Here is a 26888-nt window from a genome sequence, read left to right as displayed (position 1 = left end):
GAGTCGGACAAATAGCTGTCCTTTTTAAATGGAATGATTCCCAGGTCCAGTCTTCGAGGGAACATCCCTTTCACTTTCCCGAGCTCCCACAGTACATCTCATCCAGCATGGCAGGCCTGGTGCTCTAGGGTAGAGCTCATCCTTGTTCATGCACCAGGACCAAGCTTTCTAGTACTTTTTGCTGCTCTATAATCAAAAGAAGGAAAAAATTGTAAATAAAGAGCCTCAGAAAATCTGAGAATGTCAAAAATGCTACAAGCAAAAAACTGGAGAGAACTGGAAAAATCACTGAGTCAGCCTTCCTATGTACTTCTTGCCTTACAATGAACAATAAAAAAGAAATGAGAAATTTATGATGTGCTTTTTGAACTTTCAAACTATGTCTCCAATTTTTTAAGGGGCTGGGGGATAAGGCTTCAATGTACTGAAATTGTATTGGAGGTTGGTTTTAACTATGTAAAATCTTGCCTTCTTTATGATTTGTTTTCTTGCTTGGTCAATGAAATCTCAACCATCCTTAAGAAATCAGGACCAGAAGAAGCCTTGAGACATAATCTAGAGTCCTTTCCCATCATGGTGGCCCATAAATTACCAAAAAGAGAATGAGAGAGTGAGAGCGTATATGTCTCTTTGGAGGGATAGGCTTCCCTTGGCTTGGCTAGTAACCTAACAGAATGGCTTAGCTAGTAACCTAATAGAATGTAAATGGCATTTTCTGTCAGGACTTTTGCCTTGTACCTAGTCAACTGTTATTAAGTTTGGCAGGTTTCAGATTTAGAGACAAATTCAAGGCCCACCTTTGGTTATTTTCCAAAGTCAAGTTTTATGTACTATGCAGTGATAATTTTGCTCCTGGCTTTTGATTTTTCTTAGGACAATAAGAACTTGCTTTCATTTCTCAACTATTTGATCTTTATTATATATAGATTTGTAAATCACCTTAAATATTTTATGATAGAAAATGAGTCAGAATGGATAAATGCATGAATAAAATAATAAAAATGTCCTCAAGCTCAAGTTTAAGAGAAAATTTGCTAGCTCTGAAGAAAAGCTAATTATCATTATTTTGTAATAGAGACAGCAATCAGAGCCTGCTTACACCCCAGACACTTCTAGTGAGAAATGCCCTGAACACAGCCTTTTACTTCCCACCAATCATTTGCTCCTAGGAACTGGACCAGAGGCAGACACCTGACCTGAAGGTAACCATTGAATTGGCTGGAAATGGCCTCTAATGTAACCTGGAACCAATAGGTGAATGGGACCAGTCAGATTCTGTCTCCTGAGAATTGAAGTGCAACAAGAATGTGTTCATTAGTAAGAGGGAGCTCAATGGGAAGGACCTCTATTAGGGAGGGTCCCGAGAGCCATAATGCCATGTGCACACTGGCCGAGGAAGCAGAGACTACAAGGAAGCCACGAACGTGGTCAGGGGAGAAAAGGGAACGAGTCGAGTGGGCCTACCGGATAGATATGGGACAACAGCAGGACCCAGAAGTGCCATTCTTTCTGGAAACTTCAGCATCTGCTTCCAGTCCACATGCATTCTCCTGGTCAACCTCCCGTTTCTCCAAGGAAACCTAGCAGAACCTTTGTTGTTTGCAGTTCAGAGTCTCAATATGTGTCAAAGCATTTTCTTTTCCTGTTTTTACTCACTTGTAAAGTTTTTACTTGATCACTTTGGGCTTTTCATTTCCCCAATAATATTAAAATTTTCTATCTCATAAAAAGATATTTGGGAGCAGAAGTTTGAAGGAAACCAACAGAAAGGGCTATTATTCCCATTTCCTTGTCTCTAAATACCATATTAAAAATTCCTTGATATATACGAAAGGAGATTCACTAACTTCCTCCAACGGCTTGCTTACTTTTCTTACAAAGAGTGGAACTCATCTACTGTGAGGCCCCACTGTCTGATATTTGCATATACTAGGATTTTCTCCACTTTTTGGAGTTGCTGTGGGTGGAATATCTGGCTTGACTTGATTTCTGCCTGAGACATGCACTGCGTCTCCACTCAGTGCTTCCTTCTTTAGGGCTCAGTTCCCTACACTAGAGGCCTGTTTATCTGGGGGCTATGGGAGGAGCATATCAGCCTGTTCCTACACATGAGCCGAAACTTTTTAAACGGTAAACATGACAACAAACAGCAAACATACTGTGCTGTAGAGAGATCCAGAACTTTTGGTCCTTCCATGTCCTGCAAGGGAACACTGGTGATTAGCTTGATAGAAATGTAGATCCCATGGGAGTTCTACCACAGTAGACACCTCTTAAGTCACCGTGTTCTCCTTGTCCTTCATTTATCAGTCACTTCAGGCTTTCAGAAATAAGCAGACATTTCCCCCCCTAATGCTTCTCATTTTCATTACTTCTGTATTCTTTGGGCCCAGAATACCTGCCACACAGAGTCCAAAATTTTAAATAATTCACAAATTGGTCAATGTTTAGTTTCTCTTGGGGGGTCATCTTAGTGACAACAATGACTATATAGCAAATCAAGTCAGTTGTGCAAAATCCAGTTTGCTCATCAGCCGAAAACATCGGGAGGACTTTTCAGTCTGAATATGTTCCAAGAAGTATAATTCTTCCTCACAGTCCGATGCATGTTAACTAAGATTGAGTCCCAGCTAATGGTGTCCGGATTTGCCACTTTATCTTTCAGGGCAGGGTCCTCTTGTTCTTAACCTTATGAACTACTCACACCTTCTCTATTGAGAAGCTTGTTTTGTAAACCTTTGGCCTACTTTCCATGGGAGAACCCTAGCTGCTTAACGGTACTTTTGCATCAGCCCTCCCCCCCACCAAGACATTCATGCCACCGTGTGGTGCATAATGCTCTCATTCTGCTCTGCTGGAATGTCCTCCTTTTCCTGGCCAGCCGTTGAGGCCCAGCTTAAGTCTTCCCTTCTTTCCAAATGCTCCTCTGATTTTTCCAGTTCTTCTCAACTCTCACAGCCTTAGCCATCCGTATCAACTTAACTCATTATTATAAACTGCAATGGATTGTTGCCTGTATTTGGCAGGTCAGACCCTCCACCAGATCACAAGCTCAGAAACGGAACTGAACTATGGCCTTCACTGTGAGTTTATGCTCCACATCTTTTGCACATTAGTTCTGATACACAAAAGAGAAAAGTTATGGTTGATATACTGCAACTGCATTTTCTTTGCATGTGGAAAAGCGGTAGGAAGCAGAGTCACTATAATCTCCTCTATGGGAAAAACTAGAGGGGGCATGAATCGCCTTCCAGATTTGAATCGTTCTGGAAAAGGACCCTTTATTCCCCCAGGAATTGCCCTTGCAGGAGGGCAGCCTGGAGAGAGAGGGCAGCTTTCCAGTTATCCACAAACTTGCTTCCTTAAGTTGTTCTAAGGGAATGATCAGGTCCTCTGATGTGCCCCATATTCAAGCGCAAGTATGAAAACCTACTCTAAAATGAAACCTAAGTGATTTTTAAAATCATTCTTCTGAGAGTGGACAGGGGAGCACCCACCACAGAGGTAGTGACAACCAGCCATTGTCACTACCATGGTGTCATTGTTCTCTTCCTCCCCAACTCACAGGGCATACCAGTCGCAACTGAAAAGTAGTCTCGAAATATTTGAGTTGAAATGTTACTAGAAGACTTTCTTATTTTCAATGTTGATGTATTTTGCATGTCAAAGATGCAAATTTATTTTTACCATGCAGTCCAATGGCTCCATACTTTTTGACGATTAAGGTTACGGTGACATTTGCTCACAGCCAGTAAGTTCAAGCTTGTAAGGCAAGCCCTCCAAAGCTGGACTAATTTCCCCTAAGCCCCAGGACTGGAAATTAGGTTACTGCCACTAGGGTTTTCACATGACTCAACCCTTCTCCTAGCTCTCTCTGCTGAGGCAAAGCATTTAGCTCACAATCCGGTCAATGCCTTCAAATGAGATCATAATTGGGAACAGGCTTTGTAAGTGTCTCCTTCACTGTGGGAGCTTAGGTCTGACAGCAGCAACCAGAGAGAGAATAGCACAGAGAGTTGCTGTCACTGAGCCAGCCCATAGGACTCTAGGACAGAAGACCTTCCAAGGCCTCGGCTTCTCACTCTGTGGTAAAGGGAGGCAGTACTGCTCTTTATTACATGTAGTGGCCCTGGAGGAGCAAAAGACATGGACAAATCACCTAACCAGCTGCAGGATAAGCAGAAGCAGAGTGGCGGAGGGAGGAGGGGGAGGGGGCAGGCGAGTAGCCACATCCAAGTGGGGAGCACAGCAAATACTGAAGTCCCAGAGACATGCTGAGGGCAGGCATCCGGGCCGACAGGCTTCGGAAACACAAGGTCTGGGCTGGGTTTGCCATTGCAGCTCTGCTCTGGAGAAATCTCTTTTGCAGGCTTGAAGTACCACCGGCTCTGAGGCACATCTGCCATTGTTACGAGACCGCAATTCAGAAGCGACCGCCTCACACCAAACACGTGGAACAGAAAAATAGGATGAATTTAAGAAGTGGTGGGGCACCTGGGTGGCTCAGTTGGTTAAGCGTCCAACTTCAGCTTAGGTCATGATCTCACAGTTCGTGTATTCGAGCCCTGCCTTGGGCCCTCTGCTGACAGCTCAGAACCTGGAGCCTGCTTCAGATTCTGTGCCTGCCTCTCTCTGTGCCCCTCCCCTGCTCATGCTCTGTCTCCTGTCTCTCTCAAAAATAAATAATAAACATTTAAAAAATTAAAAAAAAAAAAAAAAAAAGAAATGGAGTTGAAAGTCTTGGAGTCACATTCCATGCAGTGGAGAATTGGAGTGGGCTCTCTAGAGCCAATGCCTCTCTTCCCAACTCCACATCCAGTGATGTCAGGATGATGCCTTGAAATTGCTATTGTTGGAACATTCACACCACAGAAATTGGCAAACAGTAAGGCCACCTGGGTGGCCCAGTCGGTTAAGCATTTGACTTGGGCTCAGGTCATGATCTCATGGTTTGAGACTGAGCCCCACATCACTGTCAGCACAGAGTCTGCTTCAGATCCTCTGGCTCCCTCTCTGTCAGCCCTTTCCCTCTTTGTGTGTGCTCTCTCAAAAATAAATAAATGTTAAAAAAGAAATTGGCAAACAATAAAGCTCAGTGTGGTGGGTGTTTTTCCCCCTGCCAAAAGTCACCTTTGCATATATGCCACATGAGCCGTGTGAACCTTGGATGATACTTATTTCACAGGGGGATTAGTGCAAATGAGATACTTAATTTGGAAGTCCTCTGTAACCTGTAAAGTTTCTACATGTGTTAGCTTTTATTATTTGAAATAAAATGTTAAATATGAAGCTTTAACATTTATTAAAATCAAAGTGTGTAATTATTACCTTTCATTGCAAGCTTCAAATATGATATAGGACAAGATTTCAGAAAGCAAAACAATTAGGCAGCAGCCTTTTTGTGTTGGTTAAAGCTATTACGTGCAAGTTACAAAACTCCTAACTCCAACTGGCTTCAACAGTGAAGTGAGTTCACTGTCACCTAAACTAAAAGGCCAGAGAGAGTGCCAGCTTAATTCAGCTAGCTTAATCCAGAGTCCAGGCTAAACCCAGCAGGTCAGATGATGCCATCGTAGAGCGGGAGGACCATATGTTCCTGTTTGCCCAGGATAGTCCTGTTTACGCATCCTATCTGGTTTGGTGTATGTCTTGCCTGGTTTCATTCTCGAAGTTGTCCTAGTTTAGAAGATAAATGATATGTTTACTTAACCAAGGTTTGCTCTCTCTGCTCAGTTTTTTGTGTTGCAGGATTCACCCTCAGGTATCACAAGACATGTTTCCCCACCCGTTCCCTGCAGTTCCAGCCTCTTCCATGCAGAGAGCATAAGATCTGTAGAAGCTGCAGACCCCATAACCTCACACCACCCAATCTAGTGGGACAGAAAATCTCTTCCAGTAGCCTGTGCAAGTGCTGGGATTCACTGCCTCTCCCTGGTCTGATTTGGGTCACATGGCCATTGCTGAAACATCCCTTTGGGAACATGGATTCACCGATGGACTTAGTCAACTGTGCTCACACCTAGAGTAGGCCTGATAGAATTCCAAACAAATCGCCCAACTGAGAATGAGGTGACTTCTCCCAAGGAACAGCAAGTAACTGTCGGCAGCAGAAGAGGTGAGTGGATACTGAAGATGGAACAAGAATGATCCGTGGCCTTGCAGCGCAGTAAAAGTGCTGGAATAGGAATGAGCCGACCCAGCTTTTAGCTTTTCCACTAACTAGGGTTGGGATGGCGGGCAAGCCTTTGCATGCCGTAGGCCTCAGTTTCTTGTTAGGTAAAGTGGAAGGGTAGGACTAGAGAATTTAGAAGGTTGCATTTCACTCACCATGTTTAATTTATGGCTGTGTCCTCTCATTAGTCTTCAGGGTTATCAATTCCAGGTTTATTTTCATACCGGATTTTTCTCACTGGGCCTAAATAGAACTCACCTTGGCTTTATTCCTGATGCTAGAAAACTTCCAGCTCTGGTGGAGATCTGAAATGTTCCATTGCTCCTATTAAGTAAATCATATTCTTTAACTAGCTAACTTTCCCCACAGTTTACAACTTGTGTCAGACCCCGGGAAGATTTGCTTTTAGTTTTCTCCCTGTGAACCAAACAAGTCATAAAAACAGATTTATATCATGGTTTCCTTACAGCTGCATTTTATCCTGGGTTTCTTAAATCAAGAAATTGACTAACATAATGGCTGAATGAATAAAACACGGCAGCAATGAGTGACTGCCTTTAGCAAACTGAGAGGGAGTCTTATTATTTAAATGTTCCTGGTTATATTAAGTGGAGCAAAAGGCTTGGAATGGAAAGTGAGAGAAATAGACAGCCAAGTCAAAAACGCCACCAAGCTGTAAATAAAATATGAAACTGGCTTGGAAAGGGAGCTTTACTTCGAAGTCAAACACTGATATATAGTCCCTAATTGTGGGACGTTTGTAAAAGGTGACATGACACCTGTCAATTATCTACAGCAGCCAGGAAATGTAGATTACATGAATAATTCACCAATCCAGTGCCCTTTGTTGCCAAGCCAGCTAAGCCCAGTCCATAAAATAACTGCTGATAGGAAAGAAGAAAAAATATGTTTTAATCGCAAGAGCCGTATGTTACACGCGGAAATGTTTTCAAGGCAGTTTCATTATACAACTATGTTCCAGTCAGCACCAGTGGCTAAATAATTAACATGGGAGCTTTTATCAGGTGTAACAAGGGAGGGGGCTCGGGCTCTGGAAACTTTATAGGTCCCCTTGGGGAGGCCACAGAAGAGTCTTCAGTAACAGAAACATATCGTTACGTATCATCATTTCTCACCCGCACAAGTAGCACACAACCCTTCAAAAAAGCGAAGTCTGAACTTTTGTTTTGGAAACATGGAATCATAGAATAATACATTTGGCAGGTCACTTAGGGATAGCCTACTCTATTGGTTTTTAGAAGCAGTGGAACCCTTTTTTTCAAAGAAAACCTTATGTGCATGTACACAACATAAGACAGATAAAAGTGGGATGATTTTAGCTCACTCTGGGAGTGGTGGTGAGGAGGATTATAGATCCCTGGGAACTGCCTACTTAGCAGCCCCCTGCCCTGCACCTCACTCCCTACCCCTGCCCAAGCACCTACAGGGATGCCATTTCACAGATGAGGAAAATGAGGCTCCTGAGAGGCAAAAGGGGCTCCTTGAAGTCCCAGAGCGAGTCAATCGCAGAGCTGGGACTGGAAGCCAGACTGCCGCCACCCATGCACCACATATACACATGTACGACTGTCAGGACAGCTTGTCTACACGGCCACGTGAGCTGCCAGGATTTGGAGAAATACCAGTTCTGCAGCTCCCAGGACCTCACAAGTGAGCTTGAGGAATGGAAACAAGTGACTCTTTCATCTGTGGCCTGGGCCCAGGCAGCCTGATACCTATCCTCCCCCTACCGCCCCCACTTTCATGTTGGCCACAGGGCCAGGGTCAGAGGCCACAGGCCAGGTAGAAGGTGGAGACTTGCAATGCCCAAGGGACTGGGCAGGCAGCCATAGGTCACTGGAGCCAGCCATCCAATCCACCTGCTTCTCTGGGCCGTAAGAACAAGCCTGACTGGAGAGCTACAGGGGGCGCCAATTCCAGGAGCAAATCCAGTCACCGCAGAGAGAGCTTTTCTCACCTCCACAAGATGGTTCATTCCTGTAACTTCCTTCCTACGTAAGGAAGATCCCAGCAGACTACGAGGGACAAGAAAAAGGTTCCATTTCATAGAGTGTATGTAGAAAAGAATCCTTCCTCCTCATTTTAGGTTTATTTACTACCAAGGTTTGGCTTCATCTTTGAAAGTTTGCAAGGAGGTTTCATTCCTGTGTAAACCCACTAGGTACAAGTGCTTTGACACAGGTTTTCTCTAACCTTGTTATTTTTCTCTAATTGTTCCAACTGATTTTATATATATATATATATATATATATATATATATATATATGGCTTATTAGAAGGCTACTGGGAAAGAAAACAAACTTTCTGATGCAGATTAAAGGCAAGTATAATTTCAAGACTTGCTGAAACTCTCTCTGCAGTCAGTCCTCACTTTTAGAATGAACACATGATATTTAGTTATACATAGAAATAAAACTGTGCTGCTAGTTTTATTGTGAAGAGCTGAGGTTGAAAACTGCATGTTTTCACTTTGATCATTCCAACTAGCACAAAGCAAGAGAAGTTGGGCATCTTGATGTTATGGCTGCTTTGAGACTGATTCTCTCAGTGCGTTATGCTACTTCATCCCTTTGACTGCAAGGCCGTGGGAGTTTCTTTCAACAAATGGAGTTCATTATTAAATGAATCAATGGTTATCTAAACCAATTAATGCTCATTCCAATAATGTTTCAGTGTCTCTCAAGAAGAATCTGGAGAGCTCTTCTCTAGTAAGAGGCTGGTGGACCTAGAGCAGCTGAGGGTGAATTCTGGCAAATGGACAGAACTTCCTGAACCTAAGTTTCCTTATTTGTAATTTGGGTGCCATGATGGTGGTAACAGTGCCTGTCTTACAGAGTGACGGTGAGCATTATGGCTACCTCATTGCCTGACAAAATCTTTGCCCAGGTGGTTTGTAGTCTGGGCTTCCAGAAAGCTGGGGCTTAGACAAAGGCTCACATGCAAGTTCTTTATGGTCATGGGATTCCAGGGACCTGGATGAGAAATGGAGGAACCATGGAGGAAGGAATCAGGGCCTGTGGCCTGTATGAGCATGCATGTTAAGTTGGCTACTGCTTAGGGTTTTCATATTTAGCAAATAAAAATACTAAACACCCACTCAACTCAATTCTAGAGAAACAACAAAGAATCCTTTGCAATACATATGTGCCATGCAATATTTGGGACATAACTTATCGTAAACAAATAAAATTATTTGTCATTTATCTGAAATGCAGTCAATGGAGCACCCTATACTTCAGATGGCCTGCCACTGTTACTAGTGATGGGTTGCTTGTTCCTGTAGGACTGTCTGAGAAGTTGTATGAAATCTGTCTTGGGATTGAGCCATTTGTCCGCATTCTCTGTTTGGCAAAGTCAGTGTTCCCCATGGATTGTAACTTCTCAAAGGCCTTCTGTGTTGTTCACTTGGGGTGAGCAGATTCCCATTCCGTTCTGCACTGTCAGGTAAGAAGCCTTCTGTGAGGTGCTGTGAAGCTGCTTCTGTGTGAGGCTGATCTAGTAATGGTGGCCAGATACAACACAGTGGAGGATGTGCCAGAGGCATTCATACAGGGGGTGAAGTGCAGTGATTAACAGCACAGATCTTGGAGCCAAGAAGGCCTGCGTTCAAATCTCAGCTTTGCCAATTACTAAGGTAGGTCATCTAAAGCCTCTGTGTCTCAGTCTTCTCATTTTTAAAATGGGGATAATAATAACACTTAGTAGGATTATTATGAAGATTAAAAACAAATACAGAGTTCTCAGAATGGTCCCTGGGACGCTGTAAGTGTCTATTGTTATTATCCTGACAGTAGTAGATTTCAACACTGTAGCTTGGCAGCTGGTGTATCTTGAACACGTCGCAGCTGTCAAATTTGATTTGACAAAATTTGCCAAACTTGATTGATGTCTAGAATACAATTTTTTTTTCATAAATGAAGTTAAATGGTATCACCTTGGTTTGTTTTGGTTTTATTTTTTCCCCAGCACTGAGAATTATTTTCTGCCCTGACTAGTCTTTTATATAATCACAAAGGAAAGGTTTTTCACCCTCCATTGAGCCTGTGGTCTCCCCCTAGAACCAGCTAGATGCCCTGAGTCTCCCAGCACTCACTCTCAGGGTCCTCCTCCATCTAGTGCCACAGGAGCTGCTCAGTTTGACACAGTCGGCTGACACTGAGGCAATGGTATGCACCCACGGTGGTAGCAAAATTAAACCTTGAGTATTGATCAGAATATAAAATCATGTTCTGTCACCATATACTGAGATTAATAGCAAGTTCCTACAATTCTGTGAAACTTGCTTCTTTGGCCCAGTGTTTACGTCTCAGTTCCTCAAGTGGCCTGCCAAAAATTCTAAAATTTGAAACTGGGCCTTCAACACAAAATTGCTGAAAAATACTGTCTTAAAGAGCCATTCAGGCTATGTTTCCTCTACAGAGCCATCTTCCCGCTCTGTGCCGAGTTACAACTGGCCCCCACCCCCCCCCCCCCACCGTGCTCTTGGGAGACCTGCTAACAGCCTCACTGGTAGCCCTGACTGTGGGGTGTCACACTGGCTTGTTTGGAGGTCTGCTTCCCCGAGGCTGCTGAGCTCCTTAGGACGGGAGCCATGTACGTTCATCTTTGTATCTCTAACCCGCAGCCCACATCTGGCACAGGCTGAGGAGCAGGGCTGCCTTATCCAGTAAGCTTGGTAGGCTCAGGGTCCACAATATTTTTTAGGGGGCCGTGAAAATGTTTGATTTTTCTTAAAATCAGAAGAAAAAGACAGGACTGTTAGTATAGAACTTTTATTTATTTATTTATTTAGTTAGTTAGTTAGTTCTAAAGGTTTTATTTTTAAGTAATCTCCTCACCCAATGTGGGGCTCGAACTCAAATCCTGAGATTAAGAGGCTCACACCCCATCGACTGAGCCAGCCGGGTGCCCCTAGAATAGAACTTGTTTTACTTTTTTCTTCATATCAGAAAAATGAAGGATTTTTAGGGCCACAAAAATTTATTAGACTATTTTAATGTTTTGGTTTTTTTAATGGGGGAAGGGCCTAAGAACGGAGAAGTGCCTAGGGCCCAGAAAAGTCATGATGTGGTCCTGGTGTTGAAAGAATAAGTAAACAAATGATTAAATATTATAATGACTGTTAAAAAAGGTTTACAAATGACAAAGTGCCATGAAAATGCAGCTTATTATTAAAAGCTGACAATTTTATTGCTGTTGTGAAGTTCTCTTACCCATTAGGACACTATACTCTAAGGAGTTTCAATTATTTCTCTAAATTCAAAGGTTTTCTTAGTCATATTCATATTCTTTCTTGCTGTGAAAGAAAAGCTTTAAGTGGCTTTATGTGAGGAATATTTTAGTGTGGACAGGGGAGGGGCAGTAAAGGCACAGAATATAAAGGCTCTGGTAATCAGAAGAGCTATCCCCGTGTACCACACTTCAAAGGAACCCCTTATATGAAAAGCTGAGTTCCTACAGAAGATACACCAAAATGGCTGTTGTTTTTACAAAAAAAGGGGGGGGGGTGGGATTCCTGAGCTTTAACCTTCATGTATGTGTTATCAACATCCCATGATGTTGCCTCACCTCTGAGAAAAGTGAAGTCGTGTACTTCTGAGGCGATCTGGTGGTATATTCTATCCTTTGAGTTGGTTGATGACAAATGAACAGTTTCTCTCTCGGAAAATATAAATAGAAGGGACACTGATGTCCAGGATATCTTCAAAGGGATGCTAAGAATTTTCTGACCTGAAGATCACTTGAGGAGATGATACTTAATGTGAGCTTCCTCATATTACCAAGTAGCTACATCCTTATCTTGCAATCTTGAAGGGTCTAATTCATATCAAAAAGAAACTTCACTTTCTGAAATTATTCTCAGGATATTTACTTTATTTATTTATTATTTATTATTTTTTGAGAGCATATGAGCTGGGGAGAGCAAGAGAAGCTTAAGCAGCCACCATGTGGAGACTGATGCGGGACTCGACCCTACGATCCTGGGATCAGGACCTGAGTGGAAATCAAGAGTCAGATGCTCAACCGACTGAGCCAATCAAGCATCTCAGGAGAGTTCCTTTAAAATGTGAGTTCTCAAAAAATAAATAAATAAAATAAAATAAAATAAAATAAAATAAAATAAAATGTGAGTTCTCATAGTGCATTTAAATTTGAGAGTATAAAATGACCATAGGTGGTTACTTTAGGAAAGTTCTTCCCTCTTTCCTTTCTCTTCTGAGTATTCTATAATGTGGCTATAGTAGACTCACAAGGATAAAACAAGTAAGAGTTACAATTTATGGAGTCCGAAACCCTGCTCTAAGCTCTTTACATACATTTTCTCATTTAAGGAGAGAAATTAAGGATAATGTAATTTGCAAAGGGTGTTTTACAAAACTATTGAGAAAGAGGAGGACATGTTCCACTGATAAAAATGACAGAAAAGCAAAGTAGACTATAAGAGAAAACCTGCTGTATTATTCCCTTCTTTCAGTTTTCAGTTGTATGTTAACTGGCCGGGCTTCTGTACAGCTTGGTTTTCATTTGGTGCAGAAGGCAGAGAAAAGCCCTTATGAAAGCAGAGTCTGATCAGAATAGACATGATCGGGCTTCCCAGGAGATGGGCAGCCAAAGAACAGAGAGCAAAAGGAATAAAAATTTCCAGCAAATGAGTAACTACCACCTCTTGAGGGTCTCCAGCTATTCTAGACAGCCATTCTAGGCATCTTACATTCATGAATAAGTGTCACATTGGACAACTTTGGGGAAGGCTCCTGTGTTCCAGGCACTATCCCAGGCATTTTTATGTTTATTAACTAATCTTCCCAATATACCAACAGAGTAGGTCCTATTATTAGCACTCTCATGCTAGAAGCAAGGACAGTGAGGCAGAGAGAAGCTCGGCGTCTTGGCCAAGATCACTCAACCAGTAACACATATTGGTCTGGAAACCAAACCCTGGAGTTACGCAACTTAACATGGGGCTTGTAACAATTCTAAGAAGTAGGGACTTTCATTATCCCATTTGACTTTCGGAGAACAGGAGATTTAGAGATGCTATATGGCTTCCTGGAGTTTACCCAAGCAGCCGGGCCCCTGGGCCCACGCACTGAATCGTTTCAACACACGGAGTCTCCCTGTTCAGGATGGCGCCTCCAGACTGTTTGTCGAGAATGGATATAGCAGCGACAGAGAGAGGTTGGTGGCAGAGAATAGAGGTGAACTGACATGTGGGGTTGGGGTGGGAGCACAGAAGAGGCTCTGGGGAGTATGGAAGAAAGAGAAAGGGGACGCCTCCGTGCTTTACAGAACAACAGCGAGCTAATGCAGCTTTCCAGGACACAAGAAGATGAAGCAAATCAGAAAATACACGGGGCAGAGAGTTTTAACAGAACCATGGGGACAGAGGAAAGGGGACAATAAAAGTGCAAGGAAAGAGAAGAAGGTGAACAAACCGTAAAGAAGGCTGTGGTGTAAGTGCCTGGGAAAGTCTGGAGCCACCAGCTCCTGGAAGGCCAGCGTTGGGTGGGCAAGGTGACAGCTCACTGCTCATGCAAGGCCTCCTGGGGCTCTGTGCAGATGGCCACGGGCAGCCCCCTCTCTGTGGGGGTGACGCACACGTGAGGATTGTAAGACGAGGCCCTTGGGGCTCTGTTCACAATAAAAACATTGTACAGGCCTTCTACACATGACTCAGTGTGTATTGTGTGTCTGACTGAAAGAAAGATCGGCTTTACCTGCAAGTGCGAACGTGTAGGCTGAGTTGAAATGAGTGCACAATTACATAAGAAACAAAAATACCTGGGGAGCGAGCAGTCTAATGCCTTCCAGGGGACATGCAGAATCCCTAGAGGAAGAGTGCCAGGCCACTCCTTTGCCAACTGCGAGAATAGCTGTGGTTGGACAGGGTGTTTTGTTTTGTTTTGTTTTTACCCCGGCGCTTGGCACAGAATCCTGAACACCGAGTGGGGCCCCTGAACCCTGCCTGACACCAAACCTTGCGTTAGCTAACGTCATTCCTGTGTTACTTTGTTTGAGAAGGACTGGAAAACAGCAAAGGGGAAAGGGAAAGAGTCATTCAAATTTGTCTTACATGAAGACTTTATGTGCTAAGCCTGAGAGAAACAATGTAATGTTTGAAAGTAGGGGGTCTGGTGACAGACATAGGTTCAAGCCTTGGCTCCATCATGTCTTAGCTGTGGCACCCTTGGCAAGTGACTCCATCTTGCTGGATCTTCATTTTTCATCTATAAAATGGGTGTAATGGTAGGACCCACCTCAGAGAAGGTGGTAGGTGTAATGGTAGGACCCATCTCAGTGTGAGAACTGTATGAGATCATGCAGGCAGATAGCTTCACTTAGAACCAGGCACCCAGCACCCAGCAAGTGTTCACCAGTGTTACCATCTGTAAATTGAGAGAGATAACCTCCCCAGGTCCCTCAAGGGACACTCAGGCTGCAGCCAAAGGTTAGCAAAATGAGGGCTTTTTGAAAAGTACTTAATAACATCTATTCTCTCCTTGGCAGTGTGATGAAGTAAAAACAATTATCGACATTGAATTCATTAAAAGACTTAGATTCTGGGATCGCCTGGGTGGCTCAGTTGGTTAAGTGTCCAACTTCGGCTCAGGTCATGATCTCACGGTTTGTGGGTTCAAGCCCTGTGTCGGCCTCTGTACTGACAGCTTGGAGCCTGGAGCCTGCTTTGGATTCTGTCTCCCCCTTTCTCTCTGCCCCTCCTCTGTTTGTGTTCTGTCTCTGTCTCTCGCTCAAAAATAAATAAACATTAAAAAAAAAAAAAAGACTTAGATTCTGGTCTCTGGACCTTCATCTCTCATCACTCAGTGGGGGCATTAACTAAGTTCCCTTTAACATCCCTTTCAGCTCCGATAGCCAGTGCCCAGTCATCCCCCTGAGTGACTGCAGCACGAGGGCAGAGAACCTCACTCTGGTGGGCTTGTGACTGTAGCTCCCATCCCCTCTGGCCTGCCAGGGCCCCAGGTGATGGATTCAGAGAGGCAGAGAGACAGAGAGAGAGAGAGAGAGAGAGAAAGAGAAGGAGGAAGGAAGGAAGGAAGGAAGGAAGGAAGGAAGGAAGAAAGAAAGAAGAAAGAAAGAAAGAAAGAAAGAAAGAAAGAAAGAAAGAAAGAAACACATACCTAGGAAGATGTCCCAGATACTTTAAGTGAAAAAAAGGCAAATTGAAGAACTAGAAATAATTCTGTTGATTAAATATTCAAGAATAATTTAAAAAATATAGATGTGTGTATGCAAGGATTATCTCTTGGGCAGGATTAAGAGAAATTTTACTTTACATTTTACACAGTTCTGTATTGTTTGAAACGTATACTATGAGCATGTTTTATTTGATAATCAAAATAATAATACTAAAGATGTGAACAAAACTAAAATGTGTTTTTTAAAATTTATTTTAGAGAGAGAGAGAGTGAGCAGGGGAAGGGCAGAGAGAGAGAGGAAGAGAGACAATCTTAAGCAGGCTCCATGCCTAGGGTGGAGCCCAACACAAGGCTCCATCCCGAGATCCTGGGATCATGATCTGACCCAAAAGAAAGAATCAGAATCTCAACCAACTGAGCCACCCAGGCACCCCTAAGACATGTTTATTGTAGACAGTTTGGAGGGGAAAAGAAGAAAAATCACTTATAACCCTCCCCCAACATAGAAATATTGCTACTGACATTTTAATTTACAACCTTTCAGTCTTTTTTCTGTATGTTTATAGCATAGAAATATACATACATATTTACAAAATGGAATCACATTTGTCCATGCTGTCTTATAATTAGCTCCGTTTAACAATATATTGTTTGTATGTTTCCATGTCATTAAAGTTTCTTCTACACTCTACAGCACGATTTTAATGACTGCTTCTTTTTCCATATTGTATGTGGCCAACTTTGTATTGCTGCACATTTTGGCTGTTCTCCGTTTTCCCCCATTGTAAGTATTGACAGGCTTTTGGAGAATAATGAAACGCTGAAATGCTTGGCTTTGTTTCTCTCTTTGGGTAGAGCTGGCTGCTCTCTTTTCTTCTTCCTCTTTGTATCCTTTAGCTTTTGGGTGGAGGCCCAGAGAGCTCCACAAGGGGTGGTGTGTGTTTAAGAAACTCAGCTAAAGAAACAAACGGATCGCAGAGAGCTCTGAACCTACAGTGTTGGGAAAATGCTGAGCGCTGTAATTGGCCTAATGTTGCTCCCGTGAGAGATGCCATCTGCCTAGGCCTCCAAAGTCCTGGCCAGGATTTTAACTTTTCTCATCCAGCTGATGACAGACAAATATTCCTCACTTCAACAGTTATGCGCAACCCCCAAAATGTTTCCTCAAGTCTGTCAAACACTCACGGGAAGAGACTACCAGCTCATCCTTGAAGACGGAGAAGCAGGCAAGGTCACGTCAGCAAATCAGGACCGTGGGCTTTAAGTTTCATTGAAAAGATAGCCTCTTGGACAGCTCTGTTCCCTGCTCCCTGAGCCAGGCTGTTGGTCCAGTGGTGACTCAAGAAGGAATGCCACTGACGAGCCACGGGCATGCCAGGGAATTATTCGGCACATGCCAACAAGTAACCTCATACGATAATCAAACGCCAGCCAATCTGCGAACACTTTGCGTAACAGCATATTTGGATTTGGGGCTTAGCTTTCAAAGCTTGAGTTTCACGTTTGCCCGAGCACATTCCCAGCCTCCTGGGGCCTCTCCTATGTGCCCTGCCTCTGCTTGCAAGTGCAGAGAGCAGTTCTTCCAAGAGCCAGAGCTTGGCTCTCCCCTCGAGGTAAAGCAGAACTCTGCCAGGATCAGCGGGCACTCATCAGTCTACAGTTCTCAGTTTGGCCAGCACTGCTTCTCCATATGCCCTGTTTCTTACCAAAAGGCCAGCAACGTGGGTGATGGATGCCTCCTTTTGCTGTGGAGACGCTGAAAAGTCATTCCTAGTATTGTCAAGGTCTTCGATACACCTTATCCACAAGAGAGATTTGTTGACTGACAGCTGCTGGTATAACAATGTCCTATCAGGTCTGGCTGTAGGAATCGGCAAAGTATTACCGCATCGACAGGTATCTGGGCTATCCAAGAGCCTCAGAAAGGGCAAAGAGGCTTGCAAATTTTAAGACTCCTTACTCCTGGCTCTGGTCCTTCTCCTGCAGATACCCTGAGAGCCAAATGTTTGAAGGATTTAATTTTGGATCCACAAAAAGGTGATACACTTTTGGGCACAGATTTGCTACAGAATGGCAGCCATGCCCTGAGGGGTCCTGGTGAGCTGGGTAAATGACCTGGCTGTGCACCTCCGCACCGCCCCCCCCCCTCCCGTCTCACCAGTAGCGTAGGTCAAGGTTTCCTTAAGGCCTTGAGTGTTTGTATACCCAAGATGATACTGAACATGAAATATTCAAATAGCAATACCTTGGGTGAGAGACAAAGTCTAGTCAATGATCTTATTCATAATTCTTCCAGTGAAGAAGTTGTCACCATGAAGTAGGGCTTTCAAAGTGCTCCTGCCCTTGCCACAGTGATCTCAGAGAGAACTCTGACCTCCCCAGGAGAATGTTGTCATGAGCACAGAGTGCCCAGGTTAGAGACACCAAGAGCTGCAGTGTCAGTCAGCTACATCAGTGACACAAAGCCTTCCCCAGGAATAAGTTGATAAAGACTTAGTACCTAAACATAGTACTTCCAAAAAGAAATAAATCAGTAATTAGAGATCCTGAAGACAGAAGCAGACATTCCAACGCAGACCTAATCATAAGACCTCATGGGATGTTCAAAAGTTCTCCAGAGTAGGTATGAACAGATTTCCTTTGCCCCATCGGTTAGGCTGGGTAGAAGCCTTACTGTGTCTTCCTAATTTTAAGCACCGATGACAGAAAGCAGGGGATGCCCAACTGAAGGAGGTGTCAGTACTTTTTGTAGCATGGCGTTTACGTGCCAGCCAAGGTCATTAGGAATGTGAAATTCCTTTCAAAGTGGAAAAATATACTTGTTCTCTTCTATAAGTGAAAGAGTAAATTCACAGTTAATTATCAATGCTTTATTAGTAGTTACAGGCCCCACAAATCTCACCAAGTTGAACCTCCACTACGTATATACAAGAACATAAAAAGTGGCCTTCAGTGATAATAACAGGAGGAAAGAATAAATCTGGGAAATTCTCTGCATAGGTCATCCTAGAAATTTATCAATCCAAAATCCTTAGATTATAAAGACAATTTTTGAAGGTTTAAGAGGTGCACTTCAAAGAGCTACTTCTTTAATATGAGCTGTGTGAAGATCATTAAAAAGTTTTAAAGTCACAGGACACATAAGAACGCCTCAGGTTCACAAGGAAGATTGGAGAGCTTAGAGCGGAAGCCCAGGTATTTGGCCCAGATGTTTGCTGCTGATTTCTGAAGCTGGTGGGTAAGGATCTATTCTCAGGAAGGACCCAGCAGAACCTCTGCACAGTGCCATTGTGCAGGCAAACTCAGTGGCCTCTGCTCCTAAAAATGGGACCACTCAGCTTGGCCGCAGCTGGCTGAAGCACTGGCTTTCCTTATGGGCAGGGTTGTTTCTGGAGCTTCTCGTCTGAGGGAGGTAGCGTCTTGGGCGCCCATGTCATCTCCCAGTCATGTTGCCCACGAGCAGCGCTGTGAGGATGTCCTCGAACCAATCCAATTCCCAATCCCATCCCTTCTATTTGATGAAACCCTACAAACACTAAGAAAATATATGCCCTCCCACCTCTCGCTCTGCTATTTATCTGCTTTTTTCTTTCATATACTCTCTTTCCAATTATTGGGCAATCATGTCCAATTCCAGGAAACCAATGTTTATTTTACCTTTCTCATCTGAAGGTGAATAAGGAGTCTACCTTCTCTAGTCCAATGCATAAGGTGAACTTTCTCAACTTGTCCTCCTTAAGGCAAAGTCGTTGCCAGTCTTGTGTGTGTTTTAAGTTTACACACATCTTTTTTTTTTTTTTACGTTTATTTATTTTTGAGACAGAGAGAGACAGAGCATGAAGGGGGGAGGGGCAGAGAGAGAAGGAGACACAGAATTGGAAGCAGGCTCCAGGCTCTGAGCCATCAGCCCAGAGCCCGACGCGGGGCTTGATCTCAGGGACCTCGGGATCGTGACCTGAGCTGAAGTTGGACGCTTAACCGACTGCGCCACCCAGGCGCCCCTACACACATCTTTTAAACAGTATATACATACACAGACGTGGTATCCCCTCTCTCAGGAAGGTAGGCTCCATCTGTGTGGGTCAAGCAATATAAAGACTGCCATGGTTATCATCTCTGTTTCATTGACAGTGTTGGGGGAAGCACCCGAAATGGGCATATTGCAATTTAGAGGAACCCCTGGCTACTTTTGTTATTTTTTCTTTCTTTCTTTCTTTCTTTCTTTCTTTCTTTCTTTCTTTCTTCCTTTTTTTTTTATCCCTGGCTACTTTTTTTTTTTAAGTTTATTAATTTATTTTGAGAGAGAGAGAGAGCAAGTACAAGCAGGGGAGGGGTAGAGAGAGGGAGAGAGAGTGTCCCAAGCAGGCTCCGCACTATCAGCACAGAGCCTGACAAGGGCTCCATCTCATGAACCGTGAGGTCATGACCTGAGCTGAGACCAAGAGTTGGACTCTTAACTGACCGAGCCACCAGGCGCCCCAATCCCTGGCTACTTTTAAAGCTGGATCACCATGTACATATTCTGTAAGGTCATCAGTGATAGCACATTGGTTGCCGTTTCTTGAAAATGCTTCTCTGTAGAAGTGTTCATATGTGCCTGGAACACTGTTTCTGCTTCCTTAGATGCCTGTTTATTCCCCACACTGAAGATTCCTTAGAATCATTGACGGTAAGTCTTTTGACATGGGTTAGGGGGAAGTGAATGGGGAAGAGGATGAAGAAAGGAGGTTAATCATTTAAAAATGTCAATAATTCTTACTCTTTCCCTGGGTCTGTCACCTTCTGTCTATGCCTCGGTTTCCTCACGTGCAAAACTGGGATGGTAATAGGGCCAAGCTCAGAGAGGTGGAGGGTACAATGGGTTACTATTGGTTAAGTGTTTTGAGCACTGTCTGGGGCATAATAAGTGCTCTTTTTGTGCCCATCCTTATTTATATTCTAATCACTACATAAGGAGTCAGAGGGGCTGGCCTTTGGAAGGAGAATAATTCTTCATGTCAACACCACCATCACACATTATTGAAGAGATTTTGGTGCGAATGGGGCCATTTGACACCCCAGCTTCCTGTGCCACATTTCCCCTACCTTTCCGAGTAAGCTCTCCTTTCCCTAGGCTCAATGTCTTTCTTTTATCTACTGTAAACCACAGATAACTTATCAGGTTAGTCTGCCAGGGGAATTCGTATCTTAATAAGACTCAGAACCTTAAGTGAAAAGGTGTCATTTATTAAAATTTCAGGAGGTGAGGGGGTGGAAGGGTGTTTCTAGAACCCCTCAAATCCCCCCCCCCCCCCCCAGATGTAGTTGCTTCATTCACGTACCAGTGACGCTGACCCTGGCAGGAAGTCACTTGTACTTTTCACTAATTGAGGTCCTGCCCTCTTGAATCTTGCAATCTAAAAGAGAGAACTTTGATCCGGGGTGATAATAAAACAAGTAAGTAATTAAAGCCCAGGGATGCGGATTGAGTAACTGCTCTGTCCCAGGTATTGGCATGGAGGTGCCGGGCGCACTGAGGTGGAACCAGACTTGTTTGCCTTTTAGAACCTCACGGTGTATTGGAAGGGACAAAATACATCAGACGGTGATAAGGAAATGTGTGTGAGTAAAAGGAAAAGAGGTGTGTGTTGACAGAAGACAGCCTGAGGAGTTTAGCAAACAGGAACGTTTCTCAAGAACTTGAAAGCGTTGGAGGTCTTTCGAAAGGGCTAGTTGTACGCTGCCTGGAGGCTAAGGTAGGAACTGGAAAGGGACTTAGATCAGCCCTTGCTAGCTGGAGGGTTAACTGTATGCTTCAGCACAGGGATCTTGGCTGGAGAGAAATGGGAGCCAGAGCATCGATGACTCATTCTCATCTACTTGACATCATCTTCAGATTTTCGTTTAACTTTTCCCATCCATGTCAGATGCCCCTAATTCTTGGGTGGTCTGCCATGCCACTTCCTGCCAAGTCCCAGCAACTTTATTCTGGGTGGAGGTCTGGGGGTACTGGATCTTATTTCAAAAGGAGAGGGGAAATTGAAACCAGAAAGGCTTTGTGACAGACTTTAGGAGATTCTTTTTTTTTTTTTTCCCCAGCACAGGTTTCTCCAGGCTGGTATCTCTAGCTTAGACTTTCTATTTTATTTATTTGTTTGTTTGTTTGGTTTGGTTTGATTTGGTGAGAGTTAACTATTCAAAATGGAAGTCCTTTTATAATTCAATCTAGTTATGCAAACATAGCCCATTGATGTTAACAAGTAGAGACCAGATGCAAATAATCCACTGGGGCATAACATGGAATAACTAGCAGGAGCTAAAGCAGGCTGTCTCCCCACCACCCTATTACCTCATAAGAATTCCTTCCATGTGGAAATGAGCATGAGGAGAATTTTAAAAAATAATAAAAAACAGGACTCTTACGATGTTTCAAATGGCCTTAAAATGACAGCAGTAGTGGAGATGCTTGGATCACACAAGATTGCCATATAAACAACTGAAGTCATTCCAGAGTTCTGTGGAATTAGGCATGCGTCCCTAAGAAAGGTTAGGTGCCTCCATCTCATGAAGGATAAATTGATTCCAATGGGAAAACAGATTCCAAACGGAGGTCACCGAGTCGGTGATTCATACCCAGGTGCACACGAGAAGATCTGGTTCTCTGCAATTCATTGAACAGGGCATCGCTGCCATGATGAAATTTTATGCCGTTCCCTGCAGCACTGGGTGTTTTAACTGTTCTGGATAGTCAATCAGTTGTTAGGTGAGGCCGAATACAGGGAATCCTAGAATGGCAATGGTGAGGCCATTTTCTGCAGCAAAGAAAGTTTTAGTTGAGTAAAAGAGCTAGGCAATATAAACAAACTTACAGGGAGTCACCAAACCTCCGAGCTGGCCACCATTTCTGCCTGCTTTTCTCAAAATGCCATTGCCTTATGAGTGGCTATTTGATCAAGAGGCCTAAGTCTTGACTAATGTAGTGGGTCTGATTTTCTGCTTTCAGAATAATTCTTTATTTTAAAAGGGTTTTTTATTGTTGTTTTTGGTATTTGTGTAGGTGTGTGTGGGGAGCGGGGGGGGGGGGGGGGGGGGAGGTGCTCCAGGACTGTGAGCTCTGTGAACCTTCCTAAGTGGCTGAGATTAAGATGAGAAGTTCTTGGGGGCAGAGGGTTGGCACGGGGATGGGGGCAGTGGGGGAGAGAGCATTACTTTGTGAGGAAAGCCAGAGTCCAGAAAAGCATTTCGGTGAAATCTTCCTGATTTAGCTCTGGGACAGAATTAGACACAACCAGGAAATCCCCAAAAGGTACCCAGTAAATGTTGGCAGAATGAAGGTTAACCAAAACTCTGAAGCTCCTCTTGCGAGATTGTCCAGCTCTTCAATGTTCTCAACAGGAGTTCTTCCTGAAGTCAACCCTAAATCTCTCCTCCAGCATCCTTAGCTCATTTCTCTCTCCTGTTCCAAGGAGAAATAAGATGCTGATACTGCTATTCTTAGGCCCCAATTAAATTCGTACATATTAAAATCTGCCCTCAATCTTCCATTTTGTGGGCTACATAACCCCAATTTTGTAAGCTTTTCTTTCAAAAAGGTAATTTCAAACATTTCCATGTGCCAATCTTCAGAATCACAAATGTTTAGAAATAACTTACAGGTTACCATATAGACGTAGCCACACTGAAATGAATAATGTACTTAATTCATGAAGGTGCCGCTTCCTGTTGAAATCCCTGCATCCTGGGCAGTGGGGGGCAGCGCTGCAGGTTTCTGCCTTCTCTCTGGAGCCTGGAAGGAGGTGAAAGCTGATGAGCCAGGCTAATAAGATGCAGCCTCACACTGATTAAATGTCCATTTTCTTGGGGGAAATGGCTGACAGGAGCAGGATAAAGCTGTCAGGAAGCTTGTAGCAATTTTCCCAAATCTACCACTACCAGTGAGCTTTATTTGTGTGCTTAGAGCTATTATTAGCAAAACAATGGCTGGAAAATGTACCAAGGAGAAAATTAAGAAATGACAGGCTTGTTTTTAAAAAGAAAGAGAAAAGTTTCTTTTGTTAAATTTTGTTACGTTTTTTTGTTTTGTTTGTTTTTTTTTCAGCAGAAAGTTTCACTTAGCAAAATACATCGTTCAACCATGGCGTCTGGGTGAGGAAAGTGAACGAGCAAGAGTGAGTTCCGGTTACCTGTGTGGAGGCATTAATTTCAGCGGCTACTGCCCAGGTGGGAGCATGAGCTCAGGGCTCTCTACAAGGGATGCGAAGGGGGAATTTAACAGTACAACGTAGAGTTTGCCTTAAAATCCTAAAGCCACCTGTAAGCCATGGTGTAGGTGCTGATGGGGTAGAGAGGGCATGCAGGAGTGCAGTGGTGAACAGAGAGAGCTGCTGTGTTTCCAAAGTAACAGGGGTACCTGGGTGGCTCAGTTGGTTAAGCGTCCAGCTCTTGGTTTCTGGTCAGGTCATGATCTCGAGGTTCTGGGTTTGAGCTTCGCATCAGGATCTGGACTGACAGCTCGGAGCCTGGAGCCCGCTTCTGATTCTGTGTCTCCCTTTCTCTCTGCCCCTCCCCCACTCGTGCTTTGTCTCTCTCTCTCTCTCTTTCTCTCTCTCAAAATAAATAAACTTTCTCAAATAAATAAATAAACTTAAAAAATAAAAATGCAGGAGCGCCTGGATGGCTCACTTGGTTAAGCGTTCGACTTCGGATCAGGTCATGATCTCCAGGTTCGTGAGTTCCAGCCCCATTTCAGGCTCTGTGCTGACAACTCAGAGCCTGGAGGCTGCTTTGGATTCTGTGTCTCCCTCTCTCTCTGCCCTTCCCCCATTCATGCTCTGTCTCTCTGTGTCTCTCAAAAATGAATAAATGTTAAAAAAAATTTTTTTAATAAAATAAAAATACAAAAGGAGTAACAGAGAGGTATCTAGCTAGGGTTGTGCTGTTCAATACCGTAGCCACCAGCTACAGGAGGCTATTGAGAGGGTGCATTGTGGCTGGTCTGACGAGATGGCTGTAAGTGTAAAATACACACTAAAGTTCAAAAGAGTTTATACTAAAAAAAGGATGCCAAAAACATCATTAATTGCTCTTAAGATTGACTACATGTTGAAATGATATTTGGGATAGATTCAGTTAAACAAAATGTATTATTACAGTGAATGCTTCAACAGGGATGAACCTGGAAAACATTATGCTAAATGAAAGAAGCCAGATGCAAAAAACCCACACATTTTGTGATCGCACTTGTATGAAGTGGCCAATAGGCAAATCCATAGACAAAAGGTACAGGAGTGGTTGCTTAGGGCTGGGGAGGAGGGGGGTGGTTTGGAGGGAAATGGGAAGTGAGTGCTAATGGGTATGTTTTTTTTTTTTTTCACGAAGTGACGAAAATGTTCTAAAATTGATTTTGGCAATGTTGCACAGCTCAGTGAATATATTCAGTTGTATATTTTATTTCTTTTTTACTTATTTATTTTTATCTTTAAATTTTTGTTTAGTTGTACATTCTATTTTATTTTATTTTTTTAATTTTTAATTTTTTAAAAGTAAGCTCTACACCCAATGTGGGGCTTGAACTCACGTCCCTGAGATCAAGAGTCGCATGCTCCACCAACTGAGCCAGTCAGGCGCCCCTCAGTTGTATATTTTGAAATGGGTTAATCATATGGTATGTGAATTATATTTCAATAAAGCCATTTAAAATAATTTAAAAATTTTGGAGGCAAAAGAGCTAATTTTACCTGTTTATTTTAAACTTTTAACAATGAGCTACTTGAAAATTTAAAATTACTTAAGTGGCTGGCAGTATATTCTGTTGAAGCCTGTGGGCTAAGCAACCAAGGGTGAAGCGGCTATGGAAATCTAGGGCTAGTGCTGCCCAAAGTGAAAGTCATAAACACAGGGCAGAGGACCTGACAGAAAGGTTCACCTTTGGTGCAGGGTGAGCAGGAATGAGGGTGAGGGAGAACCTGACTTGGAAGGTGGGGGGTTTTGAGGATAAGGGTAAAACTCGAGGACTGGGACAGGCCTCTGCACCAAGTACCAGCACACGGGGCTGAGGAGCAGACCAGAATTTTTGGTCTCTAGGCAAACAGGGGGCGCTGTCTTTAGTCACCTCCCCGGAAGACTCTTATCAGCCCAGCCGTGAGCAACACTGAGTTATCTTTCTCAAGTGGCTGCCCCAGCTGCCTCAGGCTCTGTTCTCCAACCTCTGGGGCTGAGAGGAGCCAGGGCTTGACTCACCAGTAGCATATTTGCATACCTGGAACCCAGCCTCCATGAGATGCAGACAGCAGGCGGGGACCTCCAGCCTTATCCAGGAGGGTGAAAGCTTGGAAACTTCTTCAAGGAGTACTAGCCAAGGGAGTTTTTCTGGTCTGTTTGTGAAACGTGATAAACAAACCCTAGTGTTAGAGGGTTTGCTGATTGTAGCAGAAGGGGAAGCCTTGGGTACCTTCTTGGTATCCTCTCCTTCAGTGAGGTTTCTTTCTGACTCAGTTACACACCCATTCCCAAAAACGTATAACACTATGTCAAAGGACACAGCTCAGTGGATGTTGGATAAGGAAGCTACACTTTTAGGGCCTCCACAGAGAAAGGATCCCATGGCTCATCTCTGGAGACGAGAGAGATAATGGGACTAAAGGATGCAAAGGGGTGATTAGCCAAATGAACTGTAACCCCAAAGGCCTAGTTCTGGAGGAGAGGTGAGTAGCCTAGAAAGGGGAGAGAAAATCAAATACACTGTACTCGGTGTAGAGTGAGTATTTGGCACTATTGTGTGCCTTGTCCAAAATATGTCCTGACATTTGCTCCCACTGCAGTAAACTTTACTTTTTTTCATGACGACTGCGTATCAGGTTTCCACAGACCCGGTGGGTCGCAAGCAAAGAAAACGGGGTAGGCAAATTTCGTGAACCTAGGGGCATTGTCTGAGCAGAGTAAGATCTCCTGTTTTCTTGTCCTGATGGAGTAGCAGCAGAAAGTTAATGAAAGTCAATGAAGGCAGAGGAGACACAGACGAGACCATCTTCTATATGACTGTAAGCTCCCTAAAAGCAAGGATTAGAAATTATTTGCCTCTCATGTCCACAATAGGGCCTGGAGGGTGGTGAGTACTCCAGGAATATTTGTAGCATGGGTGGATGAATGGAGGGCAGGTGAGAGGCACAGGACACAGGAGATAATTAATTAACATTGTGTTATGTAATGATGTTTTGCGGGGGTGGGTGATGGCAAGGAAAGGCTGGAGAAAGATTTCATTTATGTGATAGGCAAATAAATTCTGGAAGTGTTAAGTTAAAACTAGTATGATTGCATATTTAGTTTTGTCATCTTTCTAGCTTTTTTTGAGCAGTGCTTAATGCTGAATGAGAGTGAGGGTAGAAGGGGGAAAGGAGGCCTAGAATTATAGCTCATGGGCCTCTCTCATTCTGGATCTTGTAAAATGCAAACCACTTAGGAGTGGACAAATGACTTAATGATGATGTTGTCAGGGCCCTCAGAATAAATATTGCCTTTTCCATTCCCACCGCTGGTTCTACATAGTGCAAGCTGACGTA

At 43.6% G+C, this 26888-nt stretch overlaps 1 long non-coding RNA gene across 2 annotated transcripts in view; it reads left to right on the top strand.

The window, feature by feature from the left end:
* Positions 1-4726: 4726 nt before the first annotated feature.
* The window catches only part of LOC109246373 (uncharacterized), a 31997-nt gene continuing 9835 nt past the window's right edge, over positions 4727-26888 (top strand). Inside the window, exons 1-4 of one of the 2 annotated variants that reach the window (XR_002071331.2) lie at positions 4727-6115; positions 9638-9827; positions 12097-12260; positions 23432-23550. This is a non-coding gene — a long non-coding RNA (uncharacterized LOC109246373). Of the gene's footprint in view, positions 6116-9637; positions 9828-12096; positions 12261-23428; positions 23551-26888 lie in introns of both variants that reach the window. The other variant, XR_002071330.2, reaches the window with a different exon arrangement.

This window comes from Panthera pardus, unplaced genomic scaffold, assembly GCF_024362965.1.
Source record: "Panthera pardus isolate Hobbes unplaced genomic scaffold, ASM2436296v1 HiC_scaffold_2, whole genome shotgun sequence".
Taxonomy (NCBI): domain Eukaryota; kingdom Metazoa; phylum Chordata; class Mammalia; order Carnivora; family Felidae; genus Panthera; species Panthera pardus.
Note: the sequence above shows the minus strand (reverse complement) of the source record. Positions and strands in the feature narration are given on the sequence as shown.